The following is a 23,435-nucleotide window of genomic DNA, read 5'->3' as shown; positions in this document are numbered from 1 at the left end:
AGTTAATTGGTTAATTTTCCATTGCTAGAGATCGGACCTTTCTTTTAATTAGGTTATTGTTTTGCTCACTTGTGACTCTTTTCCAGTAATAAGTACTCCTTATAATTAGGAAAGATAACTTGGGTTCCAAGTTGGAGATGACAAGGCCCCCAGGGCAAGACTCTGTGAAAGGAAAAGTTAATGAATAGACAGCATGTGACGAGAGCCAGGGGTGTGTGGCACGGTGAGGGGCAGTGAGGTGGGGGGATAGTGAGGACACTTTTGCAAACAGCTCCTCAGCCAGGACAAGGGCAGATGCCCACTGACTTAAACACCTGAACACGAGAGCCAGGGCCCTCACCTGCCAACTCCTACTCTTTGCCTTCTTGCCAAGGGTCCAATGACTGTGACATAGATTTTGAGGGAGAGGAGATCGTGGCCTGGACCACATCAGTGACAGGAGAATGGAGACAAGTGGATGGAACTGAGATTTACTTCAGAGGCACACTCAACAGAATTTGGTGAGGGGTTGGGTGTCACCAGTGGTGAGGGTGGGTAGATGGGGGCTGGGGAGGAAGAGGGGCGAGTCGGGGATAATACCCCAAAGTTTTTGGATTGAGCTACTGTGTGGACTAAGGTGGCACTTACAAAAAGACTGGTAAAGGTTTGCGTGAAATATCGACAGCTTAGCCTTGGAAATGCGGGGTTTGGGATGCCCAGTGAATCACACTGGTGGAGGTGGGAGAAAGCAGCAGGTGGTTGCAACTCTTACAAAAGAGGTCAGGGTGGAGATGGTGATTTCTGTGAACCTTTGCCCTAACTTGCTATCATAATGCTGTTTCTGTGATAAAATAGGATTCAAGTTCAAAATATCCGATTTAGGGACTTCCCTGGTGGTCCAGTGGTTAAGACTTCGCCTTCCAATGCAGGGGGTGTGGGTTTGATCCCTGGTCGGGGATCAAACACATGCCTCACACATGCCTCACGGCCAAAAAATCAAAAACATTTAAAAAAAGAAGCAATACTGTAACAAATTGAATAAAGACTTTAAAAAATGGTCCACATCAAAAAAAAATCTTTAAAAACAAAACAAAATATCTGATTTAACAAATACATCTTAGAGAATAACTGGAAGGAATCTGGAGAGCAGCTGTATACCTTTTTACCAAGGGGCTGTCTGGGGTTGTTAAGAGGTAGTTTGGTGTAGTAGAAAAAACATGGGATTTTAGTGTTTCAGTGTTTAGTGTTTAGTCCTAAAACACTAGTTCTTGATCCAGCTCCATCACTAATAACCACCCGTAACTAAGAACAGTTTACTGTGATACTTTGCCCATCTGCTTCACACACTGATCATGAGACAGTGGGTGAAGTGTTAACGAAACACATGGGTGGAAGTGTTACGAAAAGGACAACGTGCCATGGAATTGACAGAAATGATCATTTTATTCAGGTTACAATGTGAGTTTCTTCAGGGGATAGTAGTGATGAAGTGGATTGTTTCCTTTTTTGATAGTTTTAATGTTCTCCTTTCTTTGCAGTAACACCTGCTTATCATTAAAAAGAAGGATGATATAGGAAAATAGAAAGAAAGAGAAAATTACCCATGTTTTCACAACTCTGAGAAAGCCACTCAATATTTGGGCATATTTTCTATAGGTAATATTTTTATGGAATTTAAAAAATTAGACATTATTTCAAACATGTAGAAATGTGCAGAGAAATTATATAACTGTTATCCATACACCATACACCGTAATTAATGAATCTCAACGTTTCTGCCATATTTGATTTGGATCCTTTCCTTTTTTAGAAATAATATTTTGTGAATACCATTGACACTCCACCTTTACCCTTCCCTTTTGATTCTTTTCCCTTTCTCCTAAAATATAACAACAATTGTATACTTTTTACTAATCTGAATGTGAAATGGAATTTCATTGTTGTTTTAAACTTCACTGGTAACAATCTAATTTTTTTCCACTTACAGGTAAACTGTTTGAAAGTTCTTTATCCTTCCCCTACTGATTCCTCATTCCAAGTTTGCCATATACCAAGTTTGCATCTATCTATGAATTTCGTGCTGGGGTTGCTATTTCTTTTTGGTTTAATTGTCCATCCCTGTAATAATAACATTTAAGTCTGCTACTAAGTTTTCTAGTAAGTCTTGATATATAATAGAGCAAGTCTTTCCAGTATTTTTTTCAAAATTCTCTTGGCAATTCTTGGCCCCTTATATTTCCTTATGAGTTTTATGATCTCTGTCGCATACCACAAAAAACCCTGATGGCAGTTTTGAAAAACTGAGATACGAACCATCATATTTCACTCTTTTAAAGTGTACAATTCAGTGGTTTTTTTTTTTTTTTTTTTTTTTGCGATACGCGGGCCTCTCACTGCTGTGGCCTCTCCCGCTGTGGAGCACAGGCTCTGGATGCACAGGCTCAGCGGCCATGGCTCATGGGCCCAGCCGCTCCGCAGCATGTGGGATCTTCCTGGACCGGGGCACGAACCCGTGTCCCCTGCATCGGCAGGCGGACTCTCAACCACTGCGCCAGGGAAGCCCTCAGTGTTTTTTTAAAATATATATTCACAAAGTTGTGAAACCATCACTACTCTCTAATTCCAGAACATTTTCATCATCCCCAAGAGAAACCCCACACCCATTAGCAGTCACTTCCCTCCATCCCCCACCTTGCTCCTGGAAACCACTAATCTCCTTTTGTCTCTGTGGATTTATCTGTTCTCCACATTTCATATAAATGGAATCATACAACATTTCTTTTTGTGTCTCACTTAGCATAATGTTTTCAAGGCTCATCCGTGTTGTAGTATGAATCAATACTTCATTTCTTTTTTATGGCCGGATAACATTTCGTGGTGTGGATATACCATATTTTGCTTATCCGTTCATCAGTTGATAGACATTTAGGTTGTTTTCACTTTTTGCTTATTATGGATAACTATGAACATTTGTGTGCAAGTTTTTGTGTTGACATATGTGTTTATTTCTCTTGGCTATATACCAAGCAGTGAAATGACTGGGTCGTATGGCAATTCTATGTTTAACCTTTTGAGAAGCTGCCAGATTCCTTCCCAAAGTAACTGCACCATTTTGCATTCTATTTGGTGTGAAGTGGTAACTTTCATGGAATTTTGATTGAAACTGCATTGGTTTCCAGATTGATTTGGGGGAGAATTAGCACCACAGCAGTGAATCTTCTCAGTGATGAGCCTGGCATGTATTTCTCCATTTGATCAGATCTTCTTTCATACCTTTCCTGTCATCTTGCTGAATTACTTTATTTGGCTTTAGGAACAATGATCATCAGGAACAATGATAGCTTCTTAAGTAATGAGAGTTTTGTCTCTTTCTTTCCAATTATTAGGCTTTGTTTTTCTTGCCTTATTTCACTGGATAGGACTTCAAATTAGCGATGAATAATAATACAGGTGATAGTGGCATCCTTGTTAGGTTCCTTTGATGAATGAATATGAATGACTTTAATGAATATACATGTAAATTTTCACTATTACATATGATGTTTACCATTAGTTTTTTTTTAACCTTTAATTTTTAATAAATACCTTCATCAAATTAAAGAAGTTCTTTTCTATTCCTTTTTGCTTAGTTATCATGAATAGGTATGGAATTTTATCAAAAGCGTTCGCTTCAGCATTTACTAAGCTGATCTTAAATTTTTTTCTTCTTAATCTGATAATGTGGCGTATTATATTAATAAATTATCTGATGATGAACATTCTTATATTTATAGGGTGAACTGTAGTTGACCCTGATATAATTTTTATACACTGCTAAATTAGATTTGAAACTCTGTTAAATAGGATTTTTGCATCTATTCTCATAAGGGATACAGGTCTGTAATTTCCTTTTATTGTACTGTTCTGCAGTTTATTAAGGTTATACCAGCCTTATAAAATAATTTTGCTAGTTTCTCTCTCATTTTATTCTTTGCAACAGTTTGCTTTAGATGGAGATTAGCTATTTCATAGAGATTTGGCAAAACTTGCCTATGATACCTTCTAGTCCTGTGACTTCGGGGAGGGAGGCAAATCTCTGACTCTCAGTTTCTGACTCTCAGTTCAGTTCTTCTGTGGTTATGAGTGTTTGCAGGTTTTCTTCTTCTTGAATCAATTATGATCATTTATCATTTTTTGAAAAGAAAATTGCTTGTGCTTTTCTAACTTAATCATTTCTCTTTTGATTTTAGAAATATCTACTGCTTTTCATAAGAAATCCTCATTTAAATTGTATTACTAAATTTTTTTTTGTCTTATCACTCTTCCATTTGTTCATTCTTGCTAAAGATTTGTCTTCCAAAGAACTAGCTTTAGGTTTTGGTAATTTGTTTCCTATTTCATTAATATACACTCATACTTATTATTTCAACTGTTATTTTGTGTTTAACCTGTTGTTGCTTTACTAACTTCTTGAAGTGAGCCTTTAACTCATTTATATTTATTCCTTCTCTATCACCCTTTTGTCTGAATTAATAGTATTATATCAGTTATCTTGTCATTACTATTTGCCTGGAATGTCTTCTTCCATCACTTTATTGTCGATCTCTTTATATTGCTTTATTTTAGGTATCTTTATAACAATATTTGGCAGAAATTTTTTTCTCTTTCTACCCAATATGAGAAAGTCACTTAATAGGTGAATTTAACCCAGTTTTATTTTTTTGATTACTGATACGGACTTATTTTTAGTTGCTTCAAATGTAGGAAACTCTTCGCCATTATCTTTGTGACTGCTGCTTTCCAACCATTCCTTCTATTTGCCTCTTCAGAATACCTATAAGATATGTTAGCCTCTCATTAGTCTTCATATTTTTAAAAATTTTTATCACTCTCTATGTTTAATTCTGGATAAATTCCCTAATGCTCTCTTCTAATTTACTAATTTTCATTGTAATTATGTCAGGTATAGATTTTATAATTTCGTTTATAATTTCCACTTCATTTCTATGCCTTTAGTTTTAATTATCAGGACTTACTGGCTCTTTTTCATATAGAGCTATTTTTAGTTTATTTTTATCTGCTATTGTTTGGTAATTTTTTTTTCTTTTTATGGCTGTTATTCTCTATTTGAGGATACTAAAGCATGCTGCTTTAAGGGTTTTTTTCAGATTTTTCTATTATTTTTATTTCGTCTTGAGTCAGTTCATCTCCCAATTGTGGATTTTGTCAGTTGTCTCGCTCAGCATTTTTTGTTTTGTTTTGTTTTGTTTGTTTGTTTGTTTGTTTGTTTGCAGTATGTGGGCCTCTCACTGTTGTGGCCTCTCCTGCTGCGGAGCACAGGCTCCAGACGCACAGGCTCAGCGGCCATGGCTCACGGGCGCAGCCGCTCCACGGCATGTGGGATCTTCCCAGACCAGGGCACGAACCCGTGTCCCCTGCATTGGCAGGCAGACGCTCAACCACTGCGCCACCAGGGAAGGCCAGCATTTGTTTTTTTCTCTTTGTTTTGATTAACAGACTATTTTTCTTCCTTTTCCAGTGCTCACTCTTCTCTGTCTGGTAACTTTGTCTTTTTTCTGTCTGGTAACTTTTGCCTCTACTCAGTTATAGGCCTTCAGTACAGTGTCAGGCCCTATACTGATATCTCATGGCCCCTACTTTGCTTTTATCTTGGGGATATTGCAGATCATTTGCTGAGCCTGCCTCACATCCTGGTGTAAGGCTGTGTCTGAGTCTCAGAGTTTCCCAAGGTACTTAGCTTCACGTGAAGTGAGGCTTTGAGACTGATCAGAACCAACTCTATGAGCATGGGATGAGCACGTGCCCCTGGTTTTGAGCAATGGCTCTTGCCCCTTGCTTTGTGTGAGGGCTTTATGCCATAGAGGCTGAATTTCTGGTAGCCTCTTCTTGCTGCCAGACCCCATGTCAAACGAGCCACAGCATCAGCCCTACTCACCACGTGCTTTCCTGTTTCACTTCTAAATCCTGCTTTGGAGTATGGCTATGTTCTCTTAATTTTTGCTATAAAATATATTTGGAGGTGCTGACAGGGTGGCTTACACAAAGCATGAACTTACAGCATCCTCTTGAGAAGAATCATTGCCAGACATTTTCCAATGTCTTTTCTATACATAGGAGGTAATACTGTAGATAAAGTTATGTACCCTGTTTTGGTTTGATTTGTTTGTTTGTTTTTGCTTATACTATATCATGGACATAACCTCAGGTTATTACAAACGCTTTGAAATACTTTTCATTGTTCTCTGCTTGTATAAGATAGTTTTTCTTCACAGATCATTTTAAAGCTTCTAGGTAGGCTTCTTTGAAATATATTTATGTGTAGGGCGAAGTCAAGGAGTTTGGTCCAGCTTGGCTCCTTCTCCATGAGAACCAAGGTGATCCTCTGGCCAGTGTGGAGGAAGGAGCCAGGGCTGTAGGGATCACTGAGCACTCTCTCTAAGAATCTCCCCTGAGCTGTCTAACTAATGGAGGGAGGGTGCAGATCTGGGCCCTGGAAGCTGACTTTGGAGACCATTATGGCATCTTAAGGACAACAGATCTTTCCTCATCAGCTTTGGACCAATCTAATGAGTCTTCACTGCAGACTAGAGACCTCCAGGACAGAGGCTCAGAAGGAAATCACCCTAGGAATAAAACATTGCCAGAACGATCTGCCCTTCAAAGTGACTTCTACCTTTGAGCTGTGGACTTCCTTCCCTCAGCTCCCAGAATTCTCCTGAAAGTCTTTGGATGTGGTCCTGGCTCATGTGTGCCCATGATCTCAGCTATCCCTATAATTTGAGAGTTGAACATCTTTATTGTGGATTCCATGCTTCGATCATGGTGCCTTTGGTCTGCTCTCACTATCTTAGTGCACAACCTGGGGAAGGTCCCGGTGCTGAGCTGTTTCTAAACAGGGACCTTTTCTTATCCACCCCTTTATCCCCAGCTTCCAGTATCATGCCTGATTATATTTATATGTATAATTTTATATATCAATATCCATGTGTACTTCTATATTCATACATCTATCTACACCCATACCTACATCTATATCTATGTCTTGACAAAGACTCCCTCCTTGACCAAACTTTAGTCAGTCTTCTCTGAGCCCTCTTCTTGACGAGGCCTTGACCTTGGGTTGCCCAAACCAGTTTTAGCAACGAATTCTTCTAAGCCAGTATATCCGCCCACTCTTGATATTTGATCACTCTTAATAGCTGATCAAGTTCTTCATCTCCCACTGTTGATATCTAAGTCCTTGGCCTGCCTTTAACAAAAGTTCCCCTACCCTTGATATACAATCAAGTTTCTCTTAGTAATTTCCATCCACTGACCCCTTCACTCTACTTCTTGTCTATGAATCCCCAGATCTCTTTGCTCATTTCAGAGTTGAGTTCAGCTCTATACTGAAGTCTCTCTCCCCCACTACAGTAGCTCAAATAAAATCTGTCTTGCCATTTTTAACAAGTGTCCAGTGCAAATTTTTCCTTTCAGTCTTCTACAGCCATATCATGAATAAATTACTACGTGAATGAAGTGGACTTGGAGCAGTGCTTGTAGTTGTGAAAAGTGTCCTATTGGACTTTGAAACTCAATGCCTGAAACAAGTGTGTGGCTTGCTATTCCCACATATTTCACCTCAAACTTGCCCTTGTCCACCTATGGGAAATGTCTTTTACAAACACTGTACCCAGTTGCTGAAATGGCTGACATCTTTTGAATGCAGGCCCATGGAGAGTGTTTGCATTTCATATATGTAAGACTGAGACATTTAGAAGCTGGAAATCTAAAAGACCTTTCCACCTGCAAACCACAGAATGATGTGCTCAGAGGAGCTTTTGGAGAGAAGCCAATGTGAGTGGGAGTGTGAAGGAGAATTTGGTTTTCTTTCATGCCTCTGGGCTTGGTTACCATATTGATAAGAACGAAGACCCAGTTGCAAGAAGACTTTGCTGTCAGAACAAGATGCGTTTCAAGTTGTGTAAACTCCAGTTGAGAGTGTTGTGCCAATACACACTTTACCCTTGCCCATCAGTTTTGGTTGAATAGATCTGTTGAGGGGGCCTGTTGTCAAGCAGTGAATGTGTGGTTTATCTAACGCCAGATGAAATGTTGTCAGGGATCAGTCAGTTGTTGACAGTGAAAAAGCAGGGACAAGAAAAGGAAAAGAGAAGTGTTCCCGTCCTGTAGTGTCCATGGTGCAGAAGGGAGTATCTGATGGTCAGTGGAGGGGGCTTGGCCAGGAGGAAAGGACCTTGTGCATTGATCTAATTTGACCTCCTTTAGAAATTAATCATGTACCATAGAAGCAGGTACCAGGATATTCACTGCAACCTTATTTGCAGCAGAGAAAAATGGAAAATAACCTCAAATAATCTAAATGTCTCTCAGTAAAGGAATGGTTAAGCTGTGGGCTACTATGAAGCCCTTTAAAAGAATGAGGTGGAGCTCATTAGACAGAACAGTAGATCTCAACCATTAGTCAATCCAATGCCTTTTTGTTTTATACCAAACATCTTGTAGCCTAAATGAAACTCATGAATACATATAAATACATATGCCTACACACAAGATTTCAAAATATCCATTCTACAAACCTAACTATAACATAAGAGAAATGAAAGGAAAGTAACTTGTAATAAAATCATGCATATTTCACTGTCAAAGTTCAGGCAGGACTAGACTAGGAGACATAGTGAAATGGTCAGAAGTTTGCCCCAGGTGTAGAGCCATGGAGAGCAGTCCCGATGCAGGTGTGAGCAGCTCAGGTACCCAGAACAGCATTTGCTATTTGGATGAATGGTGAATAACTCCTACTAAAATCATGAACAAAACAAAGTACTTCCTCTATAGTGCTAGGATGCAGGGCGACCCTCAGCTGTGTTAGGATTGTGGATGCATTATACCCATACTTCCAAACATCTAGAGTGCGGTAGTGCTCTTGTTAAAGACCTTGGGCTCCTGACACCTGTTCATTCTATGAAGACACCAGTGGGCAGAGAGGGGAAGGGACTTACTTGTCTGTGGTTAAAAGCAGAGTGGGGACTAGAGACTAAGGCCCTTTAAATTGTACTTATTTAGTAAGCACCTCCTGAGTGCCTGTCACCCTGCCAAGGCTTACTGGGAAGAACACTGGTCCCGACATCAGAAGGCCTGGCTTTTAGTGAGTCCTGGTCCCGCCAGACCACTTAAACCTCTCTGAGCATTATTTCATTTTTTGTTATTTTTGAATAATTTATTTACTTTGAAGGAATCTCAAACTTATTGGATAATTTATTTACTTTGAAGGAATCTCAAACTTATAGAAGATTTGTTACAAATACAGAACAAAGAACCTCCTCTACTCCAGACCATTTGAGAATGAGCTGCCACCTGATGGCCCGTCACCCCAGGATATGTTAGTGCACATTTCCTGCGAACAAGGACATTCTCCTACAGAACTACAAGCCAGCCACAAAATCAGGAAATTAACATGGATATGCCGCTACTCTGTTATCTTCAGACCCCCATCAAACTTTGCTAAGTGTCTCCATAATGGCCTTTTAGCAAAAGGCCCAGTTCGTAATCACACTTGGCATCTCTAGCAGTCTGGCACTGTTTCTCAGTCCTTGCCATACTTCCATGGTCTGGATGCTTTTGGTAAAAACAGGCCAGTTATTGTGAAAATGCCCTGCATGGAGGGTTTGTCTGATGTTGGCACGATTAGATTTAAGAGGTGCATCTTTGACAGGACCACTGCAAAAGTAATGCAGTGTCTTTCCATTGTCCACTTTGTTTCAAGTGAGATCATAGTGAACGCTGTATTCATATATTGCAGCCTCACCATGGGCAGCACTCAGCTAACTGCTTTACCTGCATGATCTCATTTAGTTCTCATATGGGGTACGTCCCATTACATTCACTGTTCTAGAGGCGAGCAAACAGTGGCCCCAAGAGGATCAGTAAATTGATCAGTGATAATCAGAGATGAACCAAGACTTGAACTCAAGTGTTCTAGTTTTAAGTTTCCAGGAATATATTGACTAATGTCAGAGAGGTCCAGAGCCAGGCACTAAAGTGGTTAAGACAGATTGTATTCAGAAGCTATTACAGTAGGGGAAAAGAAACTTCGTTATAGAACGGAGCTTAGCCCCAAATTCAACAAGGACAAGGGGGGATGTGTAGCCAAGGAGCAGGGGGAGGGGGTCAGTGGGTGTGAAGTTACTGAGATAAGACGCCAAGGGTAGGGAGATTCTTGCTACGGGCTCATGCCGGCTCATCCAGGGCAGGGCGAGGGTTGAGGCCTCATCGAGAAAAGGGCTGAGAGGAGCCTGACTGCAGTCTGGTAAGGAGAATCTTTGTCACTATTCACGGGCCTTATCAAATAACTTGCATTGTGTTGTATATTTATATTTTCAAGTTACGTACATACTCATTGTCTTACTTGCTCAAGCCAGGTAATGATCAACATGCCCTTTTGACAGATGGAGACTCTGAGGCTCAGAGAAGCTGTAAGTGACTTGTCCGGGCCACATACTGCATCAGCGGCAGGGCTTGAACTGGGCCCAGACCTCCTCATTCCCTGTGCAGGGACCATCCCTCCACTGGGCTTGGCAATGAAGCTGGGCAAGAATAAACTAGGCAGATTTTAGCCGGATGCGATTGAGATTCTGAGCACAGCAGAGCACAGCAGATCAGATCAGCCAAAGACAAGGATGAGTTGAGAATGAAAATGTGGGCTCCGAGCCTGGGGCCGCCACGCTCAGCCCAGCATGGTTGTGGATGGGCTGAATAGCTGGGCGGGAGAGGGGGTCCCTTCCTCCTTCCCAAGTGCCCCTAGCCAGCCTTGCAGCGCTGCAGGAGGACGGGGCTCACACCAGGATTCCTCTTAGTGCTTATGGGGCCCAGTAGTAAATTAGACCTCCCCTTGGTGAATGGGGATTACAGGCACCCTGCAGAGAAATTCTGTAGCCTCGCGAACTTGTCCAGCTTCCTGCAGACTTCCGCATTTACACTGGCATCCTCCCCGCTTGCTGCACCCCCTTCTCTAGGTCCCAGTGCCCTGCCCTGTCCTGTCCTTGCTCCATCTCGGGATGCCAGATGCTTTGTCACAGGTTGGGGAGCTGCCAGGAAGGATGCGCTAGAAGCTGCGGTTCTCAAAACGTGGTTCCAGACTAGCAGCAACAGCACCAACTGGGAGGTTGTTGGAAATGCAAGGTCTTGGGCCCCACCCTGGTCCCAGTGAATCAGAACTTCTGCGGTGGGACCTAGGAGTCTGTGTTTTAATAGGCACTGCAGGTTATGCCAATGCTGGCTCAAGTTCGAGCCCCAGTACATTAGACAGAAGGGGCCAGAGACCACCTGCCTCAAACAGGAGCCCAGAGATGTGCTTCCATTCTCTCAGTCGCCCCATCGGAAGAGCTGCCTTGGCTTTACCATTTCCAGGGATCCGTACCATTCTGTCCTCCTCAAAGGACACTCGCTCAAGGCAGGGCCTCATGGCCATGTGGGGTGCAATGGGGATGGGGGCTGCACTTCGGGCCAGGAACCTTTCCGCACACTTAGACTGGCCGGCAGGAATTCCTCTGCTTAGAAAAGAGGTTAACCTGGGGAAACTGCTAAGAAAGGATGAAGTAGAGGTTTTCTGTCTGTGCAGGGAAAACATTGTTCCTGCTTTGGAAAAACATAAAACAAGAGAAAACAAAAAACTGATACCATTTTGCATTGCTGGGTCAGACAGGGAGTTCCACAGTCTCAGGGAGATGGAGGTCCTGGTGCCAACGGACAGCTCACCCTGAATTCAAGTCCATTTCTGGGATGGTGATGTGCACTGTGCTACTTTCCCCAGAGTCGCTGACCCTTCAGGGGTCCACAAACACCGCCCTCAGGTTCCTACGAGTTATCACTCAAGTCTTCACCAGTCTGAAGTGAAGTGAGAGAAATAAAGACACTTTTATAATGCTCAATATATCCAATTAAAGGATTACTTTTTATTTTGAGATTTTGGCCTTCTTACTTTGGGGGAGTTAAAGTGTCCTCTCTTTTAGGAAGCAGTAGTGATACTGGGTGGTTTATAGGGGACAGAGCTGATAATAGGTGGTTTTTAATGTTGTAACTATGGCAAACCTGGCACCTCTGTGTCAGGCCTCCCATTTTTATTTTTATGCTCATCTGGCTCTTTCCAGGCCTTCCGTTTCGCCCTCAACCAGAGAGATTAAGTGGGATGCTCAGGTCACACAGCCATGTCTAGAAGGCAGGTGTCTCCCCCCGTCCCTCCCCCAGAGAGGAGGCTCTCACCCACCTGTGTGCTCTCCGAGGGGTTTACCTTTTCTGTCTGTCACCTTCTCATCTGCCCCCCCCCGTCCTTCCGCCCCCTTCGTGATTGTGGGGGTGAGTTGAGATAATGGGTGGGAAAACGCTTTTCGAAGTCCTGTGTGAAGGTACAGGGTTATGGGCCGCCCCTTCTGCTCCCTCACAGGCACAAGCCTGCGGGAAGTGTCTGCCACACGAAGCAGTTAGTCACAGTTCCCGCGTGAGCAGACCAGTTGGTGGGGGCTGGCCGGCTTAGGGGAGGGTGATGCCAGGGAGACTGTTGCCATGGTGACTTGCTGGTAGCCCTCCCCAGCATCCCTAATCCCAACCCCTGCAGCCAGCTTTGCGAAGCTGCTTTCCAGCACATGGAAAAGCAGTTTCTCCACCTCTGTGAAGCCAGGGTTGTGTCTGACAGCTGGAACCCAGCCGCTCAGAAGGTCCTGCGTCCAGCCAGGCTGGGGGAGTGGGGCAAGCCTCGCTGGCTCTGTGAGGATGTGCTGCGACACAGAGCCAGCTGTGTGAAGTGACAGGTGCCGAGTGCTCCTTGCTTTGCTTCTCTCTGATTTATCCGTTTTTTTCATAAAGGTGATCTGATTCTGTGGTCATTTTAAACAATGAGCAGCTCAGTCTTATTCGCCCCACGATTACAGCTCAGCCTTTGACTGTAATTGATGTTAGCCAGGCTGGCTAATGCTGTATCTTACAAAGATTGGCTCATTAATTGACTGCAGAGATGTCACCCACACACTGGAGGTATTAACAGTCATCAGCCTAAAGTAGTGCTGATTCAGCAACGGCAGGGCTGCAGTTTCTGTTCATTTCTTTAGGCTGAAATCCCAGCAGTGGGATTCCTAGGCTATAGGGCATGAATATCTATATAGGTCTTGACATGTTTTGCTAAATATTTCCCCCCAAATATTGTATCAGATCTTAATGCCATTAGCCATTTATGAATGTTCTCACTTCTCCACAGTCCTACCAGTATTTGATTTATTAATTCCATTTTTTTGTGCTAATTTATAGGTGTAAAGTGATACGCTGTTGCCTTACTTTGCATTTGAGGGGACTTGAGTGGATTTATTTGCATATCTGATTAGTAATTTATTCTCTATGTTTATTATTTGTATTTCCTCCAGTGTACTGTCTGTTTATGTCCTTTGCTCTGCGTGGTTGAGTTTTTTAAGCAGCTTTATTGTCACCCAGGAGCCTCATGGACGGAACAGGCACAGTGCCCCGGTGTCTAGAGCACAGATAGCCCAGCAGAACCACCATGCTGCTCGACCCCCAGGACTCCGCTGTGGAAGGCAGAGGGCTTCGGGGAGGACAGGGAGGTCATTTTAAGAGTGTCATGGAGCTTAGCTGCATACATTCATTAAGTCCTTTTTTTTTTTTTTAAAGGAAACACACTCTCCTTATGACTTTTGAGTGGTTTGTTCTCCTTTTTTTTAAAAAATTAATTAATTAATTAATTTATGGCTGTGTTGGGTCTTCATTTCTGTGCCAGGGCTTTCTCTAGTTGTGGCAAGCGGGGGCCACTCTTCATCACGGTGCGCGGGCCTCTCACTATCGCAGCCTCTCTTGTTGTGGAGCACAGGCTCCAGACGCGCAGGCTCAGCAATTGTGGCTCATGGGCCTACTTGCTCCGCGGCATGTGGGATCTTCCCAGGTCAGGGCTCGAACCCGTGTGCCCTGCGTTGGCAGGCAGATTCTCAACCACTGCGCCACCAGGGAAGCCCCATTAAGTCCATTTTTGAAGGTCCTTTATTTCTTCACCTGAAAAAAGGAAGGGGCGACTAGGTTACCTCTGAGTCTGTTCCAGTCCCCTAATCCTTAACTCTGATGACCCAGTGGGCGGGTGCAGAGATGAACACAGCATGATGCTGCCCTCAGGGTGCTGGTGATCGTGGGAGGATGCACGAACATATCACTGCCCACAAGCTGCCTGTGTGGGCAGCATGTGAGTGGTGCTGCTTGCCCGGTACTGGGGACCCAGAGGGTAGAGAGGGCCATGTGAGCTGCAGCCGTCCAGCAATGGAGGATAGCCCCGAAGACCAGATAAGATTTGGCCAGCTGAGAGACAAAAAGGACTTGCTAGGTTGGGGGAAAGCTTCTCCAAGCACTGGTGTTTGTGGTATGATAAGGAATGATAAGGAATGAAGTCAGGCCAGAGCACAGGGTTCCCGTGGGCGCTGGGCAGTTCTAGGCCAGGAAGGAGGAGTGGGTCAGGCCACATGGAGGCACAGGAGGCTTCGTGGTGGTGGGAGCATGAGGTGACCACGATGTTGCAGGAGGATTGGGAAGGCACCGCCACGGTGGATACTGTACAAGGTGTTCAGCTCCCCAGGGAGACCAGCAAAGGCTCTGGGCTAATAGGTTCTACGTCAGCAGATACTGGCTGCTGGGGTACTGTCAGGCTTTGTGAGTGGTCCAGGATGTGCTCTGTGGTCTTGGTCTTGATGGAGCCTGAATCACCCTCCCTCCCCACCCAGTCCAGGCCCATATCCCTAGATATAAAAGCTAGTGATGTCCAGTGAGAGGAACCTGTGTCTCGTAGTGTGTGCTCGTTCTGGGTTGGTGGTTATGCGTTAATGGGTCCTTATCTGTTGGGAATGTCCAAGGGAAGAGGAAGGCTGAGTGATGTCTTTGTGTGTGCTGGTAATTTGGGGTACCCATGTATGAAGTGGTCTGTAGGGTTCACCCTAAAATAAAACTCTAATGGTGCCACTTTCTTAGCATTTTCACGTGATCTACATGATCCTTGACTTTATGTACTGCCTGATGTTTCTGTTGGAGGGTTTCATGTGGGCAGGCCTGGTCTCCTCAGTGAGCGGATGAGGGCAGGTCCATCATAGTCGTTTCCCCAGAATCCCCACAGGGCCCGCCTGTAGGGTGGAGACTTGGTAAGTGTGCAAGACACACCTATTGCTTGATTGTGGGCTACCTCTCAAGGCCTCTCAGCCTTCAACTTCACACTTCTGAGGGACCGGAAGCATGATGTGAGTTTGGACCGTGAGACGGGCACCGGGGCCCCGTCTAGCTCTGCCTTCCTCTAGCTGCATAACCTGGAGCTGGTCCTGAGCTTCAGTTTCCTCAACTGTAAACTGAGAGTCACAGTCAAAAATGGGAGGAAGGCTGTCTCACGTTCCTTTCCATGTTCATGTTCTTTCATATGCTTGTGTGACTTTCTGGGGATAGGAATCCCAGCCCCGTGACCAGACACACCCAGAATGTGCCAAAGGACAGAAAAAATGACCTTTGTTCCCTCTGTACCTCCCTTCTGTCCCTCCAGCTTTGCCCCCTCCCCCCCAGCAAACCTAAGATGGCATTGGTCCAAGGCATTCTGTCCAGACCACCTGCTCCCACTTGGTGCAGGGATAGACCTTGATGATGACTTGGAAGACACAGTATGGACATATCCCCTAAATGCCTTTTCCTGACCACCACATTCTGCTTAAGGGAGTGGTTGAGGAGGCCTGTGGAGCTCTGACACACCTGACACTCATTTTCCAAGGAGAAGTGGCAGTGAGAGCTTGGGGTCCATTTATGAGCCTGGTGTCCAGGACATGAAGATGCTCTGTGATGCAAGGAGTGGATCTAAGGAGAGGACACCGGGCAGAACTCTTGGGTGGGAGTTCAGGGTGGAAAAAGAAGGCATCCTTCAGATGAACTCTTACTTTGCAAGACACTATCCTATGAGAAAACAGCTCTCTGAAGCCTTTGACTTAGTGAGGTCTTTCCCACATAGTCTGACCGCTCTGGGCCATTATTATACTCTATGGCAATAATCATCACCATGATAACAGCAACACTACATTGGTTCAGTCTCTTAACTTGGAAATAAATAAGACAGCTGATCTAGTGTGAGCTCCAACTCCAGTCTCTCTACTGCATCATCACTTAATAACGATTATGGAGGCCCCCTGGGCAAACAGCGCCCTGCCCAGCACTTGAGATATTAAATCCACCTAGAAGCAGGGTATAATAATGCTGACCCCACAGGGATGTTCCAAGAATTAATTCCTGTGGGCTCTCCATTCCACTCTTCTCCGACACATTCAATCTTAGGAACCCAAGAGTTGGTGACGTTTATACCATGAATTAAGACATTCTGCTGTTGCCCCTGGAACTCTTCGTTACAACCCTGAGTGGATCAGTGGCAGAGAGGAATACTATTTATTAGTTAAGTGGATGCTATTGGATTTTTAATTTAAGTGGCTTTTAATTCAGTGTTTTACTTGCTGTCCTTCATTTTGCCCTTGCTCATATGAATTTGCCCATTAAAGCCTGGTGTGAGGCCACACTGCTGCTTTTATCATGATTTTGTTTTCCTGGAGAACAGTTTTCAGCTGGGAAGAAGGCAAGATTCTCAGAGTGGGCAGAGAGGTCAGACCTCCAGGCCTAGAACAGACTTCTCTGCTATCTGCTGGGAGCAAGTGGGCAATCAGGGAGGGGGTGAGCGAGTCAAAACTGCCTTCCAGATAAGGGCCTACGGTTAACTTGGCCTTCACTGGTGTTTCTTACTTTGGTTTTACCAGCTTGAAAACTTTACTGCTGTTCTTCCACTCAGAGATGAGTCACAGAGGTAGTAAGTGGGAGACATGGAGCATCTCTCAGACCAGGAGGAGAGGCTCAGGGTCTGGCTTGACCGTCTTGCACTGCTGGATATGCAGTGGTAGCTCATGATGGCCACTCCTTGTTGCAGTGCACATTGTTTTTAACAGTTTTATTGAGATATAATTGAAACAAAAGAAATTGCACATGTCTAAATGTACAGTTTGATAAGTCTTGACATATACACCTGTGACATCAGCATCATAGCAAAGTTTCCTCATGCCCCTTTGTAATCAGACCCTCCACTCCTTCCCATCCCCAGGGAGCAGGGGATGCTCTGTGATAGATTCGCTTTCTGTCACTACACATTATTTGCATTTTCTAGAATTTTTATATAAATAGAATCATAGCGTATATACTCTTTTTTTCTGGTTTCTTTCAGTCAATGCAATTATTTTGAGATTAATCCATGTTGTGGCATGTACCAATAGCTTATTCCGTTTTATTGCTGAATAGTATTGCATTGTATGAACATATTACAGTTGTTTATTTATCTGATGCACATTTGGGTTGTTTCCAGTTCTTGGCTATTATAAATAAAGTTGTTATGAACATTCACGTATGAATCTTTGTATAAGCAGATGCTTTCATTTCTCTTGGAGAGAGAGAATAGAATGACTGGATTACAGAGGTAGGTATATGTGGTATATCTTTAACTTTTAAAGAAACTGTCCAAGCGGTTTTCCAAAGTGGTTGTACCATTTTCCACTACTTTCAGGAATGTCTGAGAGTTCTAGTCATCCCACATCCTCCAAAACACTTGGCATGCTCAGTTTTGTAAATTTTAGTCATTCTAATTGTTGTATTGTGGCATCCCATTGTGGTTTTAATTTGTATTTCCCTTTTAAGTGGTGATGTTGATCATCTTTTCATCTGCTTCTTTGACATTCGTACATCTTCTTTGATGCAATGTCTGTTCAAATTTTTTGCCTATTTTGGAGGAGCTAGTTTATTTTCTTATTACTGAGTTTTGGGAGGTTTTTATTCCAGATACAAAATCTTTATCACATACACAATTTGAAAATATTTCTCCCAGTCTGCAGCTTGTCTCTTCATTCTCTTAACAAGGCCTTACAGAGATCAGACATTTCAAATTTTGGTAAAGTCCAAGTTTTCAATATTTTCTTTTCTGGATAATGCCTTTGGTGTCATATCTAAGACATCTTTGCCTGACTCAAGGTTACAAAGATTTTCTCTTATGTTTTTGTCTAGAAATTTTACAGTCTTACATTTAGGACAGTGAAACATTTTGAGTTAATTTTTGAATTAAATTTTGTGTATGGTGTAAGGTGTATATCAAAGTTCATATTTTTTGCATATGAATATCTAATTGTTCCAGCATAATTTGTTGACAGGACTATCCTTTCCCTACTTAATTACCTTTGCACTTTTGTCAAAACTCAGTCGTTCACATATGAATAGGCTATTTTTAGACTCTCTATTTTATTCCATTGATCAACTTATCTGTCTTTCTACCAATATCAAACTGTCTTGATTACTGTATCTATCTAAGTCTTGAAATCAGGTAGTGTCAGTTCTCCAACTTTGTTCCTTTTCAAAATTATTTTGGCCATTCTAGGTCTTTTGCATTTTCATATAAACTTTAGAATTAGTGTGTTAATCACCTGCTGTCATTTTGATTGGGATTGCTTTGAATCTATACATCAATTTGGTGAGAATTGACATATTAATAGTCTTCCAACCCATGAACATGGTATATTTCTCCATTTATTTAGAGTTTTAATTTCTGTAAGCAATGTTTTGTAGTTCTTAGTATATGGATTTTACACATCTATTGTCATATTTATTCTGAAGCATGTCATATGTTTTGATGCTATTATAAGTAGTGTTAGTTTTTAATTTCACTTCCAATTATTTGAAATACAATTTTATAGACGGAGAATATAGAAATACAATTATATTAGTGTATAGAAATACCATAGATATTTATATGTCAATCTCGCATTTTATAAACTTGTTTAACTTTCTAACTAGTTCTAGTAGCTTTTTTGTAGATTCCATTGGATTTTCTACATAGACAGTCATGTTGTCTGTGAATAAAGACAGTTTTTCTTCTTCCATTCCAATCTGGATGTTTTAAATTTCTTTTTCTTATTGAACTTGCTAGAAGAAGAGTGTTGAATAGGAATGGTGAAAGTAGACACCTTTGACTGGTTTCTGATCCTAGGGGGAAAACGTCCGGTTGCTCACCACTAAGTATAATGTTAGCGGTAGGTTTGTTTATTTTGTAGATGTTCTTTAGTAGGTTGAGGAAATTCCCTTCTAGTCCAAGTTTGCTGATAGTTTTTGTTTTTTAATCAGAAACAAGTGGTGGGGTTTTGTCCAGTGCCTTTTCTGTTTCTATTCAGATGATCGTATGGTTTTTCTTTTCTAGTTTGTTAATATGATGACTTACATTGATTTTTTAATGTTAAACCAACCTTGTGATCATGCGATAAATACCACTTGGTCATGAAGTATTATCTTTTTAATATATTTTTGAATTCTATTTGCTGAAATTTTGTTATTTTTGTTAACAGTTTCTGTATCTTGTTGATGTGGGGTATTGGTCTGTACTTTTAGTGTCTTTGTCTGGTTTCGGTATCAGGATCATGCTGCCTCCTACAATGAGTTGGGAAATATTCCCTTCTCTTCAGTTTTCTGGAAGAGTTTGTGTAGAATTAGTATAATTTCTTTTTTAAATGTTTTGTAAAATTCACCAGTGAAGCCATCTGGGACTAGAACTTTCTTTATGGAAAGGTTTTTAACTTTAAATTTATTTACCTTAATAGATATATTGGCTATCAAGTTTATCTCTTTCTTCTTTAGATTTTGCATCAAGTACTTTTTTTTTTAATTGAAGTATAGTTGATTTACAATGTTGTGTTAGTTTCAGGTGTATAGCTGCTTCAAGTTTTTTGAAGCTCTGTTATTAAGTGCACAATCATCCAGGATTGTTGTGTCTCCTCCTGATAAACTGACTTCTTTATCATGATGAAATAACCTTGTTTAGTAATATTTTGGTTTTGAAATGTACTTTGTCTGACATTAATATAGCTACTCTAGCTTTCTTCTGATTAGTATTAGCATGGTATATCTTTTTTGATCTTTTTATTTTCATCTATTTATTTATTTATATTTAAAGTGGGTTTGTATAAGCAGCATATAGTTGAATCTTTTTTAGCAACTCTAGTAATCTCTGCCTTTTAATTATAGTGTTTAGACCAGTTATGTTTAATGCGATTATTAATGATTAGGTTTAAATCTGTCATTATATTTGTTTTCTACTCATCCCATCTCTTCTTTATTTCATTTCTCCTGCTTTCCTTTTTATGATTTTCTTTTATCTCCTTTGGTAACTTATTATATGTAACTCTTTGCTTTGTTACTTTAATGGTTGCTATCAAGTTGATAAAATAAATCTTTAACATCATAGTCTACCTTCAAATGTTATTTTACCACTTCACATATAGTACACAAACCTTACAACAATACATTTCCACTTCTCTCCTCCTAGCCTTTATGCTAATGTTGTCATACATTTTACTTACATATATGTTTTATAACATACTGCATTGCTATTTTTTGTATAAATACTCAATTATCTTTTAAAATACAGCTATAAATTCAGTGACCTTTTCCAAAACTATCATTTCTTTGTGTGAGTTCATATTTCCATCTGGTATCATTTTTGTTCTGCTTGAAGAATGTCCCTAAACATTTCTTAAAGTGTAGGTCTGCTGATTATGACTTTTTTCAGCTTTTGTATGTCTGAATTAGTCTTTATTTCACCTGTGCTTTTGAAAAATATTTTCACTGTGTAGAAAATTCTAGGTTGACACTTTTTCTTTCAGTATTTAAACACATTGCCCCACCGTCCTTTTGCCTGCATTATTTCTTACGAGAAATTTGCTATAAACCTTATATGTGTTGCTCTGAATATAATGTGTCTTTCCTCTGTGGCTGCTTTTAAGATTTCCTCTTCATATTGGTCCTGAACAATTTGAATATGATGTGTCTCAGCATACTTCATACTTCTTGTCTTTCAGGTTTGTTGAGCTTCTTGGACCTGTGAATTTGTAGTTTTGTTTTGTTTTGTTTTTTTAAACCCAAGTTTAGTGATTTTCTGGCTATTTTTTTTCTTTCAAATACTTCACCTTCCCTTTGGAGACTCCAGTTATACATATATTAGTCTATTTGAAGTTATCCCCATAGAGCACTGATGCTCTTTTCATTTTTTTTTTCTTTTTTCCTCTATGTGTTTCTTTTTAGATAACTTCTATTGCTATCTATTCAAGTTCCCTTGGGTTTTTTTGTTTGTTTGTTTTCTGTTTAGCAAGGTCTAATCTGCTATCCTAACTAGTATATTTTTAATCCTGGATACTGTAGTTTTCATCTCCAGAAGTTTGATTTTAGTCTTTTTTTATATCTTAACTTTTTGAACATGTGGAATACAGTTATAATAACTGTTTTGTTATTTCCTTTGCTATTTCCACTGTCCTTTGCTATTTCTAACTTCTGTATTAGTTTTGGTCAGTTTTGATTGATTTATTTATTTTTCCTCCACATTATGGGTCATATTTTCTTGCTTCTTTTCATACCTGGTAATTTTTGATTAGATATTATGACTCATTATGATTATGAGGTTTATCTTGTTGTGCACCGGATATTTTTGTATTCCTTCAAATATTCTTGAGCTTTGTCCTGGGAATTAATTAAGTTATTGGGAATAGTTTGATCCTATCGGACCTTACTTTAAGATTTGTTAGGTGGGACCAGATCTGTATATAGTCTAGGGCTAATTATCTCCCCTTATAATGTTAAAACCTTTCTGAGTACTCTAACCAGTGCCCTATAAATCATGAGGCTTTCCAATCTGGCCAATGGGAATAACACTATTCTTGCTCCAGTGAGTGTCAGATACTGTAACCTCTAATCCTTCTGGGTGGTTCTTCCCCTGGCTTTGGATATTTTCCTCACATGTGAGCACTGATCAGCACTCTGATGACTACTTGAGGGGAACTCTCTGTAGATCTCTGGGTGTTTTTTTTTTTTTCTCTCTGTGTAACTCTCTTCCTCTGGTACTCAAGCCTATAAGCTTTAACTGCCTTGGTCTCCCTGGACTCTCAGCTCTGTCTCCTCAGCTCAGGGAGAACACCAAGCTCTGCCTCAGTCCCACCCTCCTGCTCTGTGGCCTGGACACTCTCTCAAGGTTGTAACTAGGGCAATTGTATGATTCACATTATTTTTTTCTAATCTCTCAGGTATCATTGCCCTTCGTTGTTTGGTGCCCCGTGTCTTAAAGCTATTGTTTCATGTATTTTGTCCAGTATTTTGGTTGTTTCAGGCAGGAGGGCAAATCTGGTCCCTGCTTCTCCATCTTGGCTGGAAGCAGAAGGCTTCCCTGGTCTTTGATTACTTTTGAAAACATTTTTACATTTAGCTTATTTTGTCCTGACTCTACCCTTGTCATGTGCGGGATTTTTTAATTCTCGCTTTATGGAAGAGGAAACTGAAGACTGGAGAGAAGAACTGACTTTCCCAACATTACATAGAGAGTCAGTGGCAAGAGAGGGAAATAAAATGTTTTGAGGTCCAAATGTACCTGACATTGTATTACACTTTCATACAAGTTGTCCCAATTCATGACACCTCTACCATGCATTGTTAGCACATAGTCTGATGAGGAAATGGAAGCTCAGGAAGGTGAAGAGACTTTCCCCAAGCCACACAGCTTAAAATAAGTTTTGCATCTATTATTGAATCCAGAGTTGGTAGTGCTTTATAATACAGTGGCCCCATTCATCTATATGATAAGTGCTTGTTTCATTTGTTTTAAAGGTTTATTTGTTCTTTTCATTAGTTTATTATCTTAACAAACATTTATTGGCTATCTTATGTATCAGTCGCAAAGTTAAATTCTGGATAAAAATATAGGTAAAAACAAGCATGGTCGTCCCTGCCTCCCAGGGTCCTAACTATAGTATGAAAATTAGAAAAGGATACAAATAAATGCTATAAACTATTTTATTTAATAGGTTTGTTACTTTTTTTTCAGACACTTTGCTTTGGAGTATGTATCAAGGTTTTAGTTCAAGCAGGTCACAAGGAAAGAGGCTTAAGCAAGCCAATTCTAGATTGTCCCACAGAAAACTTTTATAGGAAAGCAGAATGATTAGGTTATCACTGTTAGACTGGATACAAGAAAAAAGGATTGTTTCCAGATCATTAGGTTCTGACTGACAACTGAGTGGGTGGGTAACTGGCTTCCCAGAAGAGGTCTTAATCTCATTAAAGTTTATCAGAAAATTGCTTAAGCATTTTATCAAAGTTAATTTTTTCCCAGAAGGGGAAAATTACATCATGTAAAAAAAGTCTGTCCCATACCAGGTTTGGGACCGTGTTTCTTTATTAAGAATGTGTACAGAATAGAGTGGAGGAGAGGAGGGATGGGTGAATTCCATTTAGGGGCAACAACACATCGTGTGAGTGTTTATTATACGGCAGGACTGTTATTTTGCTTGGCAGATATTAACTCTTAATTCTTACTGTTTAATTCTTATTGTTCCCAG

General features: G+C 41.1%; 1 protein-coding gene across 1 annotated transcript in view; it reads left to right on the top strand.

Moving 5' to 3' along the window:
* ZBTB7C (zinc finger and BTB domain containing 7C) overlaps nt 1-23,435 on the top strand; it is a 290,645-nt gene that overhangs the window by 68,945 nt on the left and 198,265 nt on the right. The gene's annotated exons all lie outside the window — the stretch shown is intronic.

The sequence above is a fragment of the Grampus griseus genome, assembly GCF_964374135.1.
Source record: "Grampus griseus genome assembly, chromosome: 12".
NCBI lineage: Eukaryota > Metazoa > Chordata > Mammalia > Artiodactyla > Delphinidae > Grampus > Grampus griseus.
The sequence above is the reverse complement of the archived record's forward strand: the minus strand, read 5'-3'. Positions and strand labels throughout refer to the sequence as shown.